Source organism: Thalassophryne amazonica, chromosome 15 (assembly GCF_902500255.1).
Source record: "Thalassophryne amazonica chromosome 15, fThaAma1.1, whole genome shotgun sequence".
Lineage (NCBI taxonomy): Eukaryota > Metazoa > Chordata > Actinopteri > Batrachoidiformes > Batrachoididae > Thalassophryne > Thalassophryne amazonica.
Window position 1 is genome coordinate 7715665 of NC_047117.1, and position 17205 is coordinate 7732869.

Genomic DNA, 17205 nt, shown 5'->3' on the forward strand with positions numbered 1-17205 from the left:
TATTGTATGGCCTTGCCTTACAATATAAGGCACCTTGGGGCAACTGTTTGTTGTGATTTGGCACTATATAAATAAAATTGATTTGATTTGATTTGATTTGATTTGATTTGTTGGCAGTAAGTGGCAAACCAAGCCTGCAGTGCAGAGATGGATATCAGAGCATTTTTTTCAAAAGCAAAAAAAAAAAAAGCTTCAGTTGAGGTTTGTGCGCTCTATAGACCTGTGATAGTAGATATGGACATTGAGAATAGCAAAGGATGGAAAGTGAAGCTCAGGGTAAATTGAATATGTGTATCAGACTGTGGAGGTGTCTTACTTGTGTTACTGGTGTTTTGGTATGAATTCTGACTTTTAAGTCACACATTTTCATTTTACTTACTTTTAAGGACTTCATTAGATCTTGTCTGTCCTTTCTATGCTTTGCTGTAATTCAGTAAATAATTCATATTCATATATTTCTTATCCTGAACCCATTTATGTGCAGTGTACCATCTGTGTTCTCCATCCAGCCTTATAGTGGAGCGCTGCTGTCGCTGTGCTAAACCAGGTCCTCCTGCACACGGCACTAAACCTCACTGATCAAACAACTGCAACTACTGTATTTTTCTGACTTACAACATGGATGTGTGTGCTGCCAGAAAAACCAAGACACCAATCAGTTTGTAGAATAAATAAATAAATAGCCAAAACTAAAACACAATCTAAGTAATGCCTAAAACTGTCTAAATGTAATTGAAAAGTGATACCAGGTTGAGTGTTCTGTACTAAGTATTATGACAAAATAATCTGTTAAGATGAAATAAAAGAATCTTCAATAACTATAGGCTCATAAGACTAATATAAAAACAAGGATAATATACTTTACTCAGCCTCTGAATATTTCAGACCTGCTCCTAAGTTGCAATTACTGTTTGCCCTCATCAAATTAGGAGATTCAATTATTTGTTATATAAACTGCACCAGAATGCAGGAATTTTATGTATGGGCCATCATCCATTGCTAATATGCGTTGTTTTGTTTTTTTTGTTTGTTTTTTTGTTTTTATCATTTTGACAATGAATGCAGCTTTTACAAGCAATGTCTTCACTCTGAAATCATGGGAAATTGTATTTCTGGACATCTAGATTTTAAAAATAATAAAAAAAATGTGCTAAGCACCCCTAAAACTGGAAGTCTAAAATCACCTCTGTGTGTGACAAGTTTAATATTTAGTGGTCTTACTGGTTGCTTGAGCTGCCCAGTGTGGGATTTGAATAAGATGTGATTCAGCTCGTTTTACTTTATAACATAATTCACGTCACCTACCCTCATGGCACCGAGCGTCAAGTTCTTGTGTGTGATGTCACTTTGTGGTCCCTGATTGCTGAGCAATGAACCAAAAGTGTCAATGTTGGTTGCCAGAAGTGGCAGGTGGAACAGTCAAGGTTGCTAGGCAGCAGATAAGACCACAGGTTCTCATTAATTGCCTTCTGCTGCCGTGGCAGAAAAAAATAGACGATGGGTGGCCATGGGATGTTGGCACACAAATTTGCATGTTCCAAGTGCACATACAGTTTGTACACATTTAAAGACCTTTCGACAGGAGCATCTGTTGAAATCACAATGAGAGAAGACGGATAGGGCATGGAGGCAGGACGATAGATGGGGAAAGTGGAAATTTACAAGCTGTTTTTTTTTCAGTCTTTAACAGTGGTGAAACCTGTGGGTTGTCCCCCTAGTGGTGAAAAGCTTGAAGAAAATTGTATTCAGAGTCAAACAGCTCAACACTTAATTGGGAAAATTGACTCCTCTGTGTTTTTCAGTGATTGTGAAGCAATGTGCAAAACATTTGAGGTCCTACATACACATTTTTGAATAACTTTTACATCCATTTTTGAGCTTTGGGTCAAAAACGACCTTCTGGACACAACTTCACATTACCTGAAGAAAGGGTGCTGATGGTTTTGAAGTGCAAATCTTCTGTTTTGAAAGGAAGTGTGCACAAACCACTCAGCCACCATGCCACTGAAGCACACGGCTGAGGAACGGGTTGTAATTACGTAGCACGAAATCCGCTTGCACAGCGTGTTGGACAAATTGAAATAAATGATCGAGATCCCCCCAAAGAGCTGAGGTGCGCACTTCCATTCTTAAGGCTCCGTTAAGTTGTAAGTTTTAATAGCTGTGTTAATGTAAAATTGGTTCATGGAGCTGTGTGTGTTTGCTGTGTATTGTTTTAGGTCACATTTACAGCAAGCCAGTCTGGAACACTGGGGTATTAAAGTTTGGACACAAAAAGAACCCTTACATACAGCATGTGAAACCTCTGTTCACATCTCTGAAACAGTTTTCTGTGTCTGTGGCTTTAAATGGAAAGGAGCTACTGTTATCACATCGTTACAGTATGAAGGACTCAAGAGAATTTCTTGAAAACCTGGTTTCTAGCCTACGTTTTGAAATGGTGGGACTTTCTGCAGGCACAGTCATTTGTGGGAATCTGAGGAATTTTAACATTAAAGCCTAACCATACAAAGTCAATCTATTTTTTAACATTTTATGCCTCATCCCTGCAGTTACATTCATGTGTCTGGGGCCTTGGACTTTGGGATGGAGAAACGCCTGGAGCAAATGGATTCATAAGGATGCTGGACAGAGGTTTGTGGCAATGTCACTGACTTTGCAGGAGTAAAGGTTCAGGTTTTAGGGTCCTAGTGCTTCCTGTTTTACTATATCATTGTGAGACGTGGACACGAACTAGAAACTTAAGGTACTGGCTGGATGTCCTTGATACTGGTGCTTTTCACAGGATTCGGGGATCCTGCTGGAATGAATTTGTGTCAAACAAATGATTACTTAGAGAAACTAATGTGAGGAAGATTGCTTGCATTGTGAGTGAATATCAGCTGCAGTATTTTGACCATATGGCATCTTTCTTTGAGCATGATCCAGCACAGAGGTACCTCAGCATTGAGAACCTGGAGAAGACCAAGGGTATGCCCACCTGGATGTGACAGAGAGATGACTGGTTTAGAAATTTGGGGATGGACTTGTTGTTGGTCTGGGTGGTTGACATCCAGGCCTCAGGACTGGGGTGGATATGATGATGCATGCCTACCAGTACACGCTCCCCAAACTGATCTGACTTTATCTCAAAACAAATAAAGGGACATCCTGTTATTGGAGTCTTGCTATATTAAATGAGCTGGATTAACTCAACCACCTGGTCCTGGTGTTCAGAAATTCATCAGTGAGTAGGTCGAGAGCAAAACCTGCTTCTGGAGAAATGGGACTGATAGGCAGCGCAAAGAGTCTGCAGTCTTAGATTGCGCTTCTTGTCTAGGTGCAGGGCTTTTGAGTTGTGGTATTGTTACCTTTGTCAAGGTAAAAAGAGCTGAATACCATTTCTTCTGCATTAATAGGTGAGGTCAGATTTGGGACCAAGTGCTGGTACCTCATATTGCCACAACTGTGCTTGGTATGAAACTCTCCAGACTCAACTGGGTAGAACCTACAGACTCATAAAGTCCCTGTCCCATTCCAGGTTTTCCAAGTTTTCTCAAGACCAGGCACCTAAGTGGCTCTACTCTACTCTTTTCTACTCTCCTATTTTACTCTTCCTTTTTGGATATTTAGATATACCTTTGTGTACTGGCATAGTTCCACCTTAGAATTGGAATATAATATATAAGATATACCTTACTGAATTTTCATTTGCTATATGTTTGTGAGATCTGTAAGCTAAAACACCAACTGAATACTTTTGACACAGTATTGCCGGAATGACTGTACCACATGAGCTTTTACTCAAGGAGATGTGGTTGAGGTGAAGGGAATGTCTACAGTATGTGTCATCTGACTGCATCAGGCTACTTCCGGCAGCCGACAGTGGCCCCCACCTCCCAATTCAAGCAGACTTGTAGTGCTCGTAATGACAAACAAGGTTACAAAAAAAGATGTTTCTTTACCGCTTGATCTGACATCCAGATTTGCTTCTGTCATCTTGTGTGAAGCTGTTTGGTCGGCCGTCAAAATGCTGGATCACAACCTCAAAGTCATAAATTTTCGACAGTATGTGCCGGAGGCTAATCCTATTTTAATGAAAGTGTTTTCCATGAGATGAAACATAAACATAACTCCTGTTAAACTTGAAGGCTAAATCAGATCATTTTCTCAAATTACAGCCTGGAGGCAGTGTCACCAGTAACCTGGATCAGAGCAGCAGGCAGCTGAGCTTTGAGTCATCGGATTTATTAAAACTGTCGGCGTGTGCACAACTTTTAACAAAGGCATATTGCCAAAAGCGGCAATACGACAGTGCAGTTTACTGCTGTCAACCAACAGGGGATGGAGGTTATGTGATCGCGCCCATTTGCTTTGCACATAATATCTTTACTGAACATCTTGTGAAGGACGGTCCTTAGATCAAGAAAGAGTTGTTTAAGGATATTATACAAAATCCTTTATCTCTTTCTTTGAACTCATCAGGTGGATCTGTGGGATTGAAGTTGTAAAGCCGATATGTACACCTGAGTTTGATTCCCAAAGTGTGCTTTAGGCTGCCAGTCAGTGTCCTTGGACAAGACAGTGACATCTACATCCTTCCAGTTCATCCAGCTGTCAGCGGGTACTGGTTTGGATGGAGAAGTAACCTGCAATGAGCTGGTGCCCTGTCCACGGGAAGTCGTAGACTCTCATCCTCTCTATGCTACAATATCCAGAGATAAGCACCGGCACCGATAGGTCTCAGGGCCTATATAGGAATTATTTATCTTCATCAGAAAGACTCAAAGATGTGCTCTTCCAATTTTAACCTTAGAATAAGGTTTTTGTTTTGTTTTTTCCCCCAAAGTTACACACTTTCCAGGCTAGGAACATATCACCATTTAGATTGGAAATGATGTCAACATTGTGCATTTGACTATAGATGAGTCATCATCTGGAAGAAAAATTCTAACCCCAGTTAATATTTGATCCCTGAACCATACAGACCACCACCCAAGGCTCGGCACATAGGAACCGCACTTTATTTAAAATGGTTCCATAATGGTGCAACATGAAGAATTATTGTCACAATGAATGATTTTTAAAGTAATGCTTGCATAAATCTCAATGCAGAGTTGCAGTGAAAGAAAAGCAGATGTGTATTTACATGATTGCAGAAAATGCAACTGTGCACTCGTGTAAACAAAGTATTTTAAAGACATTGGGGTCCAAACACGGAAAGAATCCTATCAGGAGTTGAAAAAGGGGTGTGCCAAGCAGTGTGCCACTTGTCACCCCATATTTTTGCTGATACATAAAATGATCTGATCCATGACTAAAACGGTGTTCTGATCTGAATCATTTTGCAGTCCATCTTGGCTATCCAGTTGGATGTGCCTGGAAGACCTCCCTAGGGAGATGACCAGGTAGGCGTTATCACCAGATAGCTCCTGATGCTTTACTCTGAGTCCTTACAGATATTTAAGCTTGTCACCCTGTCCTTGAGGATAAGCCGAGACACTTTTTTCTAAATTTACAGTTTGACTAAATGGAAGAAAAAGCCCTATACAAGTCCTGAGGCCCACTGGGCCGGTGGTTGTCCCTGGAAACCATGGCATGAAGCAGAGGAGAATCTAAAACCTCCCTTAGATGGGATGTCAGTCCATTACAGATTGCTTGTCAAGACAAGATGGTACTCATTTACAGCATGTCTTATTCAACAACATAGGCTGGTAAATATAAAGTGGAGCAATGGATGGAATCAAACCCTGGTTCACATACGAGTGGTCTCAACTCCTAACCCACAGAGGCACCTGATCTAACTAAATGGGCAAGTGTCTTTGTCTCAATTGTCTCTAATGTATTAACCTGCAGCCATCAATGCACTTGGCAGAACGACTTTATACCCCAATAAAAAGTAGAAGACAGTGGAGTCATAAACACACAGTCATTCATTTTACCCCAATAGGACAGTCAGTGTTGCAACGAGCCACTATCCACCTCATGTCTTTCCCCAGCAACTAATCCACTCACAAATTGTTAGTCTTCACATCGCTTAACAATGATACAGTAGCACCCGGTGCTGTGGCCAGATAAAAGCTCAATAAAACCTGGCAGTCTGGAGGGAGAATGTTTATCCCCCTAGACTCCTGCTCTTGGCTTATGGAGAAGGATTGCAGACTAAATGCAGAGTGTGATGAGCGTGTTGTGCAGCACTTTACCCACACAAACACTGGTTTGCTCAAGTGTTGCTGCCAACAGGGTCCTATTTGAAACAATTTCTGGACCGCTATATTGGTCAGCAGGTATGTTCAAGACAGATAGTAAAAACTGTAGCCCAAAATAGATCATACTCATGAAGGTGATGCATCATAGAAAACAAGTTAGGTCACATTCACACATATTAGTTTGTTTGGTCCAGGCCAGGGACCAAAATATTACAATAGTAAACTTCAAACACAATTTCTAAGTGGACCAAAACATTTGAACCAAACCATTGTTTGAGTACACTGTCCCCTCATTGGTCAGAGCTTCTGTTACATGGTATATGTCATAGATCTGGTTCATTAAGATCAAGCAACTTTGTATGTAATGTGCATAGTGTCCCTGCAATCTGATGGATGATGGAAATAAGGAGCAGGTGTGGCTGAAGTTATATGCATCTTGAAATGGGTTTGTCGGATTTATTTCAAGGTCTCTTTCAATATCGGTCACCGAGGCTACTGCTGCTTGTTTTGTAATCTCAGAACTCATAACAGTCATAAATAATTTTAATAATTTAAGCCATTGCCCCAGCAAAAATCCTCAATGCCTTTACCATGTAATTTTCTTTTGTAGGAAAAGTTAAAGGATTGAATAGGAATTTGTTGTTTTGCTTTCAAGTCAAATGACAGAAACTGTTGCAATATTTGCACAGCCACATTTCAGAAGGTTGGTACACCTAACACCTAACTGGGTGTGAATTAACTTCAGATCTGAAAACCTTATTGGTCTTTAGCACAGAAGAAGAAGAGTGACCCCTTACTTAATCTTTTAAAACCCCAACCGTACCAAATCCAACAAAGCAGACAGAAAACTATTTTGCACAAACTGGTCCCTTTAAAAAACTGTTCGACTCTGAATCTTCTCCAGTAATTAGAGATCATGAACAAGGGGAAGTGTGATTAGACCAGGGAAGGAAATTAAATGAGAGAAAGCATCTGGAGATCAATGTAAAAGCTAGAAGGATCAAATAACATTTGTATACATGACTGATGTTTGGGCTTGGTAGAGCCTCGTGTGGCATATTGTTTTTTGTTTTTTGCCACACTGGGTGCACAATAACTGCAAAACTATATATGTGATCATCTTGTAACTCTCTAAATTAAAACAAAAACACATTGACAATGAAGTGATGAGTTTGTGGTGACCTATTTCAACAGAAAAAGGAACTTTGTTCTGTCTATTTAATGCCCCATAGACATGTCTGCCTCCTGTTGGATGTTAGTGGATGTTGGCTTTATTGGAAAATTCCAAATAGTTGTGGTTTCACTTAGATGTAGTTTGTCTGCCGCCTGCTGACCACTGTGCATGTTGGGTACTTGTTTGTGCTCATTGGCGAAGCATGATGCTCAAGACGTGGCCAAACATGGGACAAAATATACAACACAATTGAAAATTAAGCAGAATTAAAGAATAGATAGAACATGCGGCTGGGGATGGTGCCAAAACCTTTAATCAGTACTGCAGATTAGTGATGGCAAACTGAAAACACTGTTCAGGAACATTTCAAAGCTTCTTTCGTAATTTTGTTGTGACGTTCACATCCTAAAGGAAACTGTGACAAGAGTGCATCGATATCAAATGAAGAATTTCTCATTTAGACCCCATTGTTGTGTGGGCCGCTGAAGAGGAGGTACTGCTGGCCCACCACCACCAGAGGGCGCCCTGTCTGGAGTGCGGGCTCCAGGCACCAGAGGGCGCTGCCGCCTCACAGGAGCAGCCGGGGTGATAGCTGTCACTTATCGCCTACGACAGCTGTCACCAATCATCTGATCAGCAGTGGTATATCAGCAAGACGACATCTCCACCTCTTTGCCGAGATATCACTCTACCTAGGAGGTACAGTACTCAGCCGACTGTGTTGTCTTTTTGACATTAACACTTTGTTACTTTTGTGCGTTAAATAGCAGACATTCTTCCGACGAGAGGTGGAGGTGGTTTTCCCGGGTTGCCATACGGGTTGCTGGGTGCAAACGCACCCACATTTAACTGTTTTTGTTCCTCGCCAGCAGTACCAGATCCGACACGCGGAGGCAGTGGCCACCTGGGAGTTCGGGACTTGGCGGCTCCAGTATTCCCGGGGTTCGGTGGCGGAGGAAATCGTGTGGTTCCGGTTCTGCTTTGGACAGACGTCTCTTATCTTCGAGCCTGCCCACGTGACACATTCTTGTGAATTGACTTCTTTGTCTATTGTTGTGATCCGTTGTGTTTGTTGTGCTTATTCACAACAGTAAAGTGTTGTTATTTGACTTCCTCCATTGTCCGTTCATTTGCGCCCCCTGTTGTGGGTCCGTGTTCCTACACTTTCCCAACACCCACAGTCATTGCAGTCTGCACATGCACCAGCATGCATGTTGCTTGTTTATACATTAAGGTCAAAGGGCACATTCCTTGTGTATATATTGATTTGATGTAATGCCAGCTGATTGAGGTGGCGAGCAACGTGGCACCAACTAAAAATAGTCGAAGTCATACGATAAGGCGACATTTTTATTTCCCACTGTCAAGTTCGCTACTGAGCAAACATGTCAACTTTCCTGCAGCAGCATAAATGAAAGGAAAACAAACGCTAGCTGTGATGTCTGAGTGGAGGACTGAAGCCGTGAGGGAAGGAAACGAGATGAAGTGGAGAGGTAATGAGAACAGAGCGGATGTGATGGGAAAGGATGAGTGTATGGTGGTAGAGATGTTGAAGGGAACAGAGCGGAGGAGGAAGGAGCGATGGTTGAGAAAGATACTGTAGGAGGAGCCTCAGAGTCGAGTTGGAAACTCGTCTTCAGTGATAACAGGGAGTACGAGGAGGAATAAAGGAGGACTGATTGTGTGGATCGGGAGGTCTGGGCAGCTTTGCTTGAGCTGCTGCCCCCGCGACCCGACTCCGGATAAAGCGGAAGAAAATGGATGGATGGATGGATGATTGTGTTGGAGCTGTTAGTTTGGATAGTGAGCGCACCTCAACAGTCCCCTTTAATTCAAAATCCAAACCAAATTCCAATCCTCAGTTTGCTATCGTGGACCTCCCTTGTCCAAAAATACATTTTTGTCCACCAGATCTGGATTATTAACTGGATCTGGACTGAAGTACACCTATGGACAGACAGTCAGAGTATACTGAAGACTTCCCTTTGATCCTGATTGTGACTCTCATCAAACCCTGTTGTTTCTGAATACTATCCTGTTACACTGATTCCGCTCTTTAATCTTGATCACTCCACTTACAGTATATTCTGATTGCTGAACTTAAAATCTGATCAGTGGCTTTCGATCTTGAAATGTGAATCTTAACCTGATCTCTGATGCTGATTGCTAACATTTTGTCATGAATATTGAGCTTTGATCCTCAGTGCTGAGATTTTACCCTGATCACTCATCCTTGATGTCAGGGTGAGGGTTTCGCCATCCTCCTATGGGAACATTCCTCTCTCAAGGCCGAAAACCCAGCAAAGACCTGCAACACACTAATTGGTGCAAAAGATACAAGCATGCATATGTCATGTGAAGCAGAACAAATGACAAAATATGATGTGATGTTATATAAATGTGATAGTATATAATTTTTCTAACACTTGATCCTGCTCTTTGGTCCTGTTCAGTCATCTTTGACAATATTTCTAACCATTGATCTTTATCACTGACCTGTTTTTTCTTAATTTTACTGACTTTTGGTCCTGACCATCTTTGATGCTGGTCTTTGTTTTCATTCACTCATCTTTGTTCATGATACTGGCCTTTGATCATCCTGACCACTGACCTTTGCTCTTGGTAATCATGCTTTGATCCTCACTGCTCATTTTTGATCCTTTATCGTGGCGTATCCTATTCACTCTCCTCTGATCATGTTTCTGACTTTTAATCCCAATTGCAACCTCTGCTCTTGATTACTGAGCTTTGATCATCACAGCAAACCTTTGATCCTAATCAGTGACATTTTGTTTTTAGTTGCCATTTTGATCCTGATTGCTGACTTTGTTTTTATCTGTTCTTTCATTGTGTTCACTCATCTTTGATCACATTTCTGAGCTTCAATCCTAATTAATAGCCTTTGTCCTTGATTACTGAGCTTTACCCCTGATTGCTCAACATTGATCCTGATCAACCATGATCTTCATCTTTTATCCTTTCCATTTATTTTTTTTTTTATTGTTTCTGGCCTTTAATCCTTATCTTGTGTTATTCATTACAGAGCTGTAACCCTGATTGATAACTATTGAACCTGATCATCCATTATCTTGAATCTTTGATCCTGTTAATTTGTTTTGATCAATTTGCTAGACTTTGATCCTGATCACTGTCATCTGTACTTGATTCCTGAGCTTTTTCTTGATCACTGATCTTTGATCCTATTCATCATTATCATATTTCTGACCTTTGATCATGACTGGTGAATTTAGTGCCTTTGTGATTGCTTTGATCCTGCTATTAGGATCAAAGCAATCAACTACCAGCAATCAACAATCAGCTATCAGATATCTGCATCTGGACCAAAGCTTACTGGAATCTTCAATCATTGTGTCCCCTCTTCATCAAGTTTGATTAAATCTGGCTTATTAGTTCTGGTGTTATTCTTCTAATAATCAAACCAAGCGCCAAACCAAACCGTTTGTTCAGCTCCTTGTCTTTAACTCCACTGTACTTTAACCCTTTAATGTTCAACTCAATTGTTTGCTAGAGTGTATTGATATCTACTACATTCTGTTGGAAAATGTGAAGATATTAAAGGGTTAATGGGAGAGCGCTACTTGTAAGATTACAATCTTCTGAATGAACTGGACCCTCTGACACTGGCTGGAGGAGGGTCTGGAACCCAGAGTTGGCAGCTGGGCAGTTTGTCGTGCACTTGGCTGCAGAGTGCAGTTTGTCAAGAGAGAATTGGCTCTTTTGGATTGGATGGATTCAGATTTTCCTGAAACAATGGCAACTGCTTGGATGCATCTCAGACATATCCCCGCCCCTCTCTTTTTGACCTCACCCTAGTTCTTCACCCACAGGCTGCAGTGACACTTTGTTCCTGGAGTTTGATCACAGTCCTGAACAGTTTGTGCATGTGTAACTACAGCCCTCATCACGCATGCAGCTTGCTTTGAAGCGGTCTTATTAACCACTGCACTTCAGGATACTAATTTATGAGCAAATCCAATTAAAAAAAACGCTCTGCGCACAGAGAATGTTGGCCCTTTAGTGAGTAAATATTCACAGCTGATTACAGCGTGGACCCATCCTTGTTTGTGTTCTTGTTCAAGACGGCGTCCGCATTCCAAATCCCTGTTTTATGAGTGCGAGTAGGCATTGAACTCAATCATTGATGTTCCCGTCAATCTTGATGGAGCTTGTTGAGAGAGTCACTTCCCCAGATTGGACTAAATGAACAGAGAGAGAGAGAGAGAGAGAGGGCGAGCTGGAGGTATGAGTGAAGAAGACAAACACTGATAAAACAGCAGGACAGCGTGCTGCGGACTGCGGGCCGATCCATCAGCAGAGGTTGTTTACAGGTTGGAGATGTGTGAGCGAGAGATAGCTGAGTGATGTCTTGGATTCATGACGTGCACACACTCTGGTCCACCGGAGACACCGAGATAAACAAACACAGTAACGGTTATTTAAAAGCAGTGCGACTCCATGCATCACCACAAATCAGAACAATCACACAGGTAAGCAGTTTCTCTGTAGTAAATCCAGTCACATCATCTAATGCAAAGCTGAGATCCTTTTCTAAGTATCTGAAAAAACATCTTGTATTGTTCATGTCTGGATATCCAGAGGGCCGATACTCCACCAGGCACCAAACACAGCAGGTGTCATTGCTAGATTTCAACTGATGCCGTTGTCCTTTTCTTGCCCAGTGTCCCCTGTTGGTGTTAAAGTGAAGTGATATTTATAAGGTGCAAAATTCAGATGAGGAGGATGGCTCCTGGTCAAACTGGGGCTCACTCTTGAAAAAAGTCATTCTGTATTAATTGTATTATTCATAATATGTTGAATTGATGGTCAAGTAATTTCCAAAGTGTGGGCTGGTTGTGCCCTTTGCCCTTATGGGTAACTTTAAATGACTCATTGGATGAGTTCAATACAATTTTTTGCAGGATTTCCATCTACTAAATATATGTAGTCCCAACTAAATTAAATTAAATTATCTTGCATGGATGTTCTTTATTTGAGTTGAGGCTACATATATTTATTAGATGGAAATCCTGCACATAATTGTATTGAGTTCATGCAGAGAGTCATTTTTTGAATGCATCACGAGGGCCTACGCGTGTGTTCTGCATTTATAGAGGAGCGGCCTTGCAGATATGCCTTATACAAGGTATAGTCAGGGTTGTGATGTCCGACATCAACAAAACTGACCTGAAAATAAAACTTGAAGGCACTCAGAGAGTGCACACCTCAGCCAAGGCAACATATTGTTTCAAATGTCTTCTGGATCCAAAATATGGTCCGACTCAAATTCAAAAGAAAATCCCTCATTTTCTCAGACATTTTCCATCCGCTCACCAAATTCCATCAACATTCTCTCACAACGGTGAAATGTTGCCATGTGCTGAAGATTCTTCTGGACTTCAGTTCCACAGTATATTCTGGATAGCCACCATAATGTAACCGAGTTTCTTCATACACTTAATTATTTCAGGGAGTTTTTCGTCACCACTGTTGCCAGTGTGTTTGCTCAGCAAGTGGGTCAAATTAGACTTGAGCCCTGTGAAGTTTTTGGGAGGCAACTCTGTTGTGATTTGCCGTTATATAAATAAATTGAGTTGAACTGAATTATTTTAATTCCGGATGTAATGATGGTACTTGGAAAGCCAAATGTTTTCTAAGGTGGTACTTATTGTAAAAAGATTGAGAACCGCTGCTTTTGTCTGTATGTGTGTATAGATAATCATCACAAGGCCCCATAGAGCATCTTATCACCACAGATAATTAGGATGTTTCCACAAATTATGTGAGCTGCTTGGACCTAAACTTTTTTTGTAGCAGCAAAAGTCTGCAAAATCTGGCATGAACATATCTAGAGCTAGTAATTCCAAATCGAGCTCTGCTGGGAGGGCAAAAGCGTTATACACCTGACCTTAAGCGAGTATGTAGATTGTAAATTTATGACTCAGTCCACCCTGAGCTATGGCAGCTCTGGCATTGGCATATAGTGCCAAGAGCTCTCACAAAGCACCATATCCCCAAGCTGCCAAAGCACATGACCTTGTCAGACCCCTTAGCGCTTGCATTGCAACACTAAAAGTAATTTATGCTAATACCTTTTCCATGTCAACACAAATAATTGTGTTAAACTTGGAAATGCGACCAGCACAAAATGTAATTGTAGCCAAAATTGCAGTAAAACAAGTAGAGCGGCAGAAGTCTTAGACTGCATCTCTCCACTGACTCAAAGGGATAATTTGCACATCGATGTGCAGGTCTACTGACCTCAAAGAATCCAAAGCGTCAATTGCTGAAAGAGAACATTTCAGCTCTACCCTGTGATTATATTGGATGAGTAAAGCTGGTGTTGTCTCAAGCAAAGCACTCAACGTATTCCATTAAACAAAACCTTCCATCATTTCACAAACACCTATGGTCAGAGCTCAGGTTGTGAGCGCATCAGGTGCCCGATGGATGGAAAATATCAGTTCTCACACTTGTTAAATGTCTGGTTGGTAAAACTCAACATTGGGGAGGGAGAATGGTCAGTGCATGTTCCAGCTTTCGCTACAGTTAAAAGTAACTTTCTGTATCAGTATGCATCTGTTATTTCTATAAATGATTGTTACATTCTAAAATGTGACTAAAAGTCACCCAAACCTTCCAGAAAATCACAAAAAAAACAGGCCAGGAACAATTTATTCAATGGTCTACTGACATCAGAGCTCTTGAGAATTGTTTTGGCACATTCCAGTGAAGATCTGTCACCCCTATGAGTCTGGTCTGCTTAAGGTTTCTTCCTCAAATCATCAAAGGGAATTTTTCCTTACCACTGTCGCCTGTGTTCTTGCTCTAGGGGTTGGTAAGGTTGGACCTTACTTGTGTGACGCAACCTTGAGGCAGCTTTGTTGTGATTTGGTGCAATATAAATGAAATAAACTGAATTGAAATGGATTAGACAGACACCTTGTGCCAGAGCTCAGGTTGTGAGTACAGGATGTGAGACTTGTACGCTAACCAGTGGTCTAAGGTGACACCTAGAGATACTAGGTCTCTTTGGCAGATCCTTGGGTGCAGCTGGAATTAATTTGCATCAAAAGAGACACCAACACATTAAGTGGTAATATCAGCTACGACATTTTGTGGTGCATTTCTCTATGATTGTGCACGTAGGTGGCCAATGGACTGCACTGATAGTAAGTCCCTTTGGCTGCTCCTTTGTTTGCACTCGGGGTCGCCACAGCAAATTCGAGGTGGATCTGTATGTTGAACTGGCACAAGTTTTATGCCGGATGCCCTTCCTGATGCAACTCCACATTCCATAGAAAAAGGTGGCAAGGGTCGGGTTTGAACTGGGAACTTTCCTGCACTGAAACCAAGTGCACTAACCACATGGACACCACCCCTGCCCAATGGGCTGCATTTAATCCAAAGCACCTTCCAAAAGATGGGTTTAAATTAAAGATTTGTGCAAATGATATTTTCAGGTCAACAAAAAATAAATAAATAAATAAAAATAAATAAATAAATAGCGGAATTATAGCAAGAATTTCCACAGAGTGGTTGAATGGAGCAACTGAGTTTTGTCCTTTTGTGATAACTGTCATTCCAGTGATGCTCGTGGGAGAACTGTTATTCCCATAGTCATGGGGAAGGATGGGGAAGTCCTGCTAAATATTTCCAATTAATATCTGGTTCATAACAAACGTCTACACATGGAAGCCAGAACGGTCATTACGTGATGACACCGTCATTACAGTTCCATGATCAGCTCTGAAAAAGCATCTTACTTGTCCTTTCAGATTATGATTCAAGGCGCCGCATAGAGTTGACAAAGTATTCACATGAGCGGTATGGTTCCTCATTAACCGGGCTTTGTTTCAGTACAGTTCTCTCCTGATGCAAAAACACTGTACTTTATGAGCTATTGTACTTTAGGACCTCATTCATATAAACTTAATCAGTCCATTCGGCCTGCATCTCCAGCTGTTGCCATGGCAATAGCCCAAGGTGGCACACCGGCTTCTCTGAATCCGCCGCATTTTCTCACGCTGTAGCGGTATCATTGAAATCGCAATTAGTGACCAACAATGGTCTCTCTGAAATAATCATTTGCAGAACAAACCAGTCAACACCATCCATCCCATTCATTTCTGAGGAGAACCCCCCCCCCAGGTACTTGAGGCTGATTTTGGCTTTTCTGAAGTGTCTCGGCGGAGACATTGCACTTGTTGGTGCTGAAAGTGTCGCTTTCTCTTTGGCTGCATGAATACAAAGAAAAGAGAAGACAGAAATGTGAAGTTTTGGCTCTTTTTTGTAAATATTCTAGAAACTGTCATTCCGAGTGATCTTTTTTCCCCTCAGATATTCACTGCGTCTGTGACACTGTGACCTTGTTCATAGACAAATTGGCAAAGCTTCTGGGGAAAACCTGGTCTTGTTAGGAGAGACGGCATCCATCCCACTTTGGATGGAGCAGCTCTCATTTCTAGAAATCTGGCCAATTTTCTTAAATCCTCCAAACCGTGACTATCCAGGGTTGGGACCAGGAAGCAGAGTTGTAGTCTTACACACCTCTCTGCAGCTTCTCTCCCCCTGCCATCCCCTCATTACCCCATCCCCGTAGAGACGGTGCCTGCTCCCAGACTACCAATAACCAGCAAAAATCTATTTAAGCATAAAAATTCAAAAAGAAAAAATAATATAGCACCTTCAACTGCACCACAGACTAAAACAGTTAAATGTGGTCTATTAAACATTAGGTCTCTCTCTTCTAAGTCCCTGTTGGTAAATGATATAATAATTGATCAACATATTCATTTATTCTGCCTTACAGAAACCTGGTTACAGCAGGATGAATATGTTAGTTTAAATGAGTCAACACCCCCGAGTCACACTAACTGTCAGAATGCTCGTAGCACGGGCCGAGGCGGAGGATTAGCAGCAATCTTCCATTCCAGCTTATTAATTAATCAAAAATCCAGACAGAGCTTTAATTCATTTGAAAGCTTGACTCTTAGTCTTGTCCATCCAAATTGGAAGTCCCAAAAACCAGTTGTATTTGTTATTATCTATCGTCCACCTGGTCGTTACTGTGAGTTTCTCTGTGAATTTTCAGACCTTTTGTCTGACTTAGTGCTTAGCTCAGATAAGATAATTATAGTGGGCGATTTTAACATCCACACAGATGCTGAGAATGACAGACCCCAACATCTCCATTTAATCTATTATTAGACTCTATTGGCTTTGCTCAAAAAGTAAATGAGTCCACCCACCACTTTAATCATATCTTAGATCTTGTTCTGACTTATGGTATGGAAATAGAAGACTTAACAGTATTCCCTGAAAACTCCCTTCTGTCTGATCATTTCTTAATAACATTTACATTTACTCTGATGGACTACCCAGCAGTGGGGAATAAGTTTCATTACACTAGAAGTCTTTCAGAAAGCGCTGTAACTAGGTTTAAGGATATGATTCCTTCTTTATGTTCTCTAATGTCATATACCAACACAGTGCAGAGTAGCTACCTAAACTCTGTAAGTGAGATAGAGTATCTCGTCAATAGTTTTACATCCTCATTGAAGACAACTTTGGATGCTGTAGCTCCTCTAAAAAAGAGAGCTTTAAATCAGAAGTGTCTGACTCCGTGGTATAACTCACAAACTCGTAGCTTAAAGCAGATAACCCGTAAGTTGGAGAGGAAATGGCGTCTCACTAATTTAGAAGATCTTCACTTAGCCTGGAAAAAGAGTCTGTTGCTCTATAAAAAAGCCCTTTCTACTCTTTCTAATTGAAGAAAATAACAACCCCAGGTTTCTTTTCAGCACTGTAGCCAGGCTGACAAAG

The 17205-nt window shown here is 41.3% G+C and overlaps 1 long non-coding RNA gene across 1 annotated transcript; it reads right to left on the minus strand.

Annotated features, from left to right (window-relative positions):
• Nucleotides 1-299: 299 nt before the first annotated feature.
• On the minus strand, nucleotides 300-13413 carry LOC117526953. Its single transcript, XR_004565394.1, has 3 exons — nucleotides 13282-13413; nucleotides 8787-8791; nucleotides 300-311 (listed from the first exon to the last, which is right to left on the minus strand). It is a non-coding gene; the product is annotated as an uncharacterized LOC117526953 (long non-coding RNA).
• Nucleotides 13414-17205: the final 3792 nt, after the last annotated feature.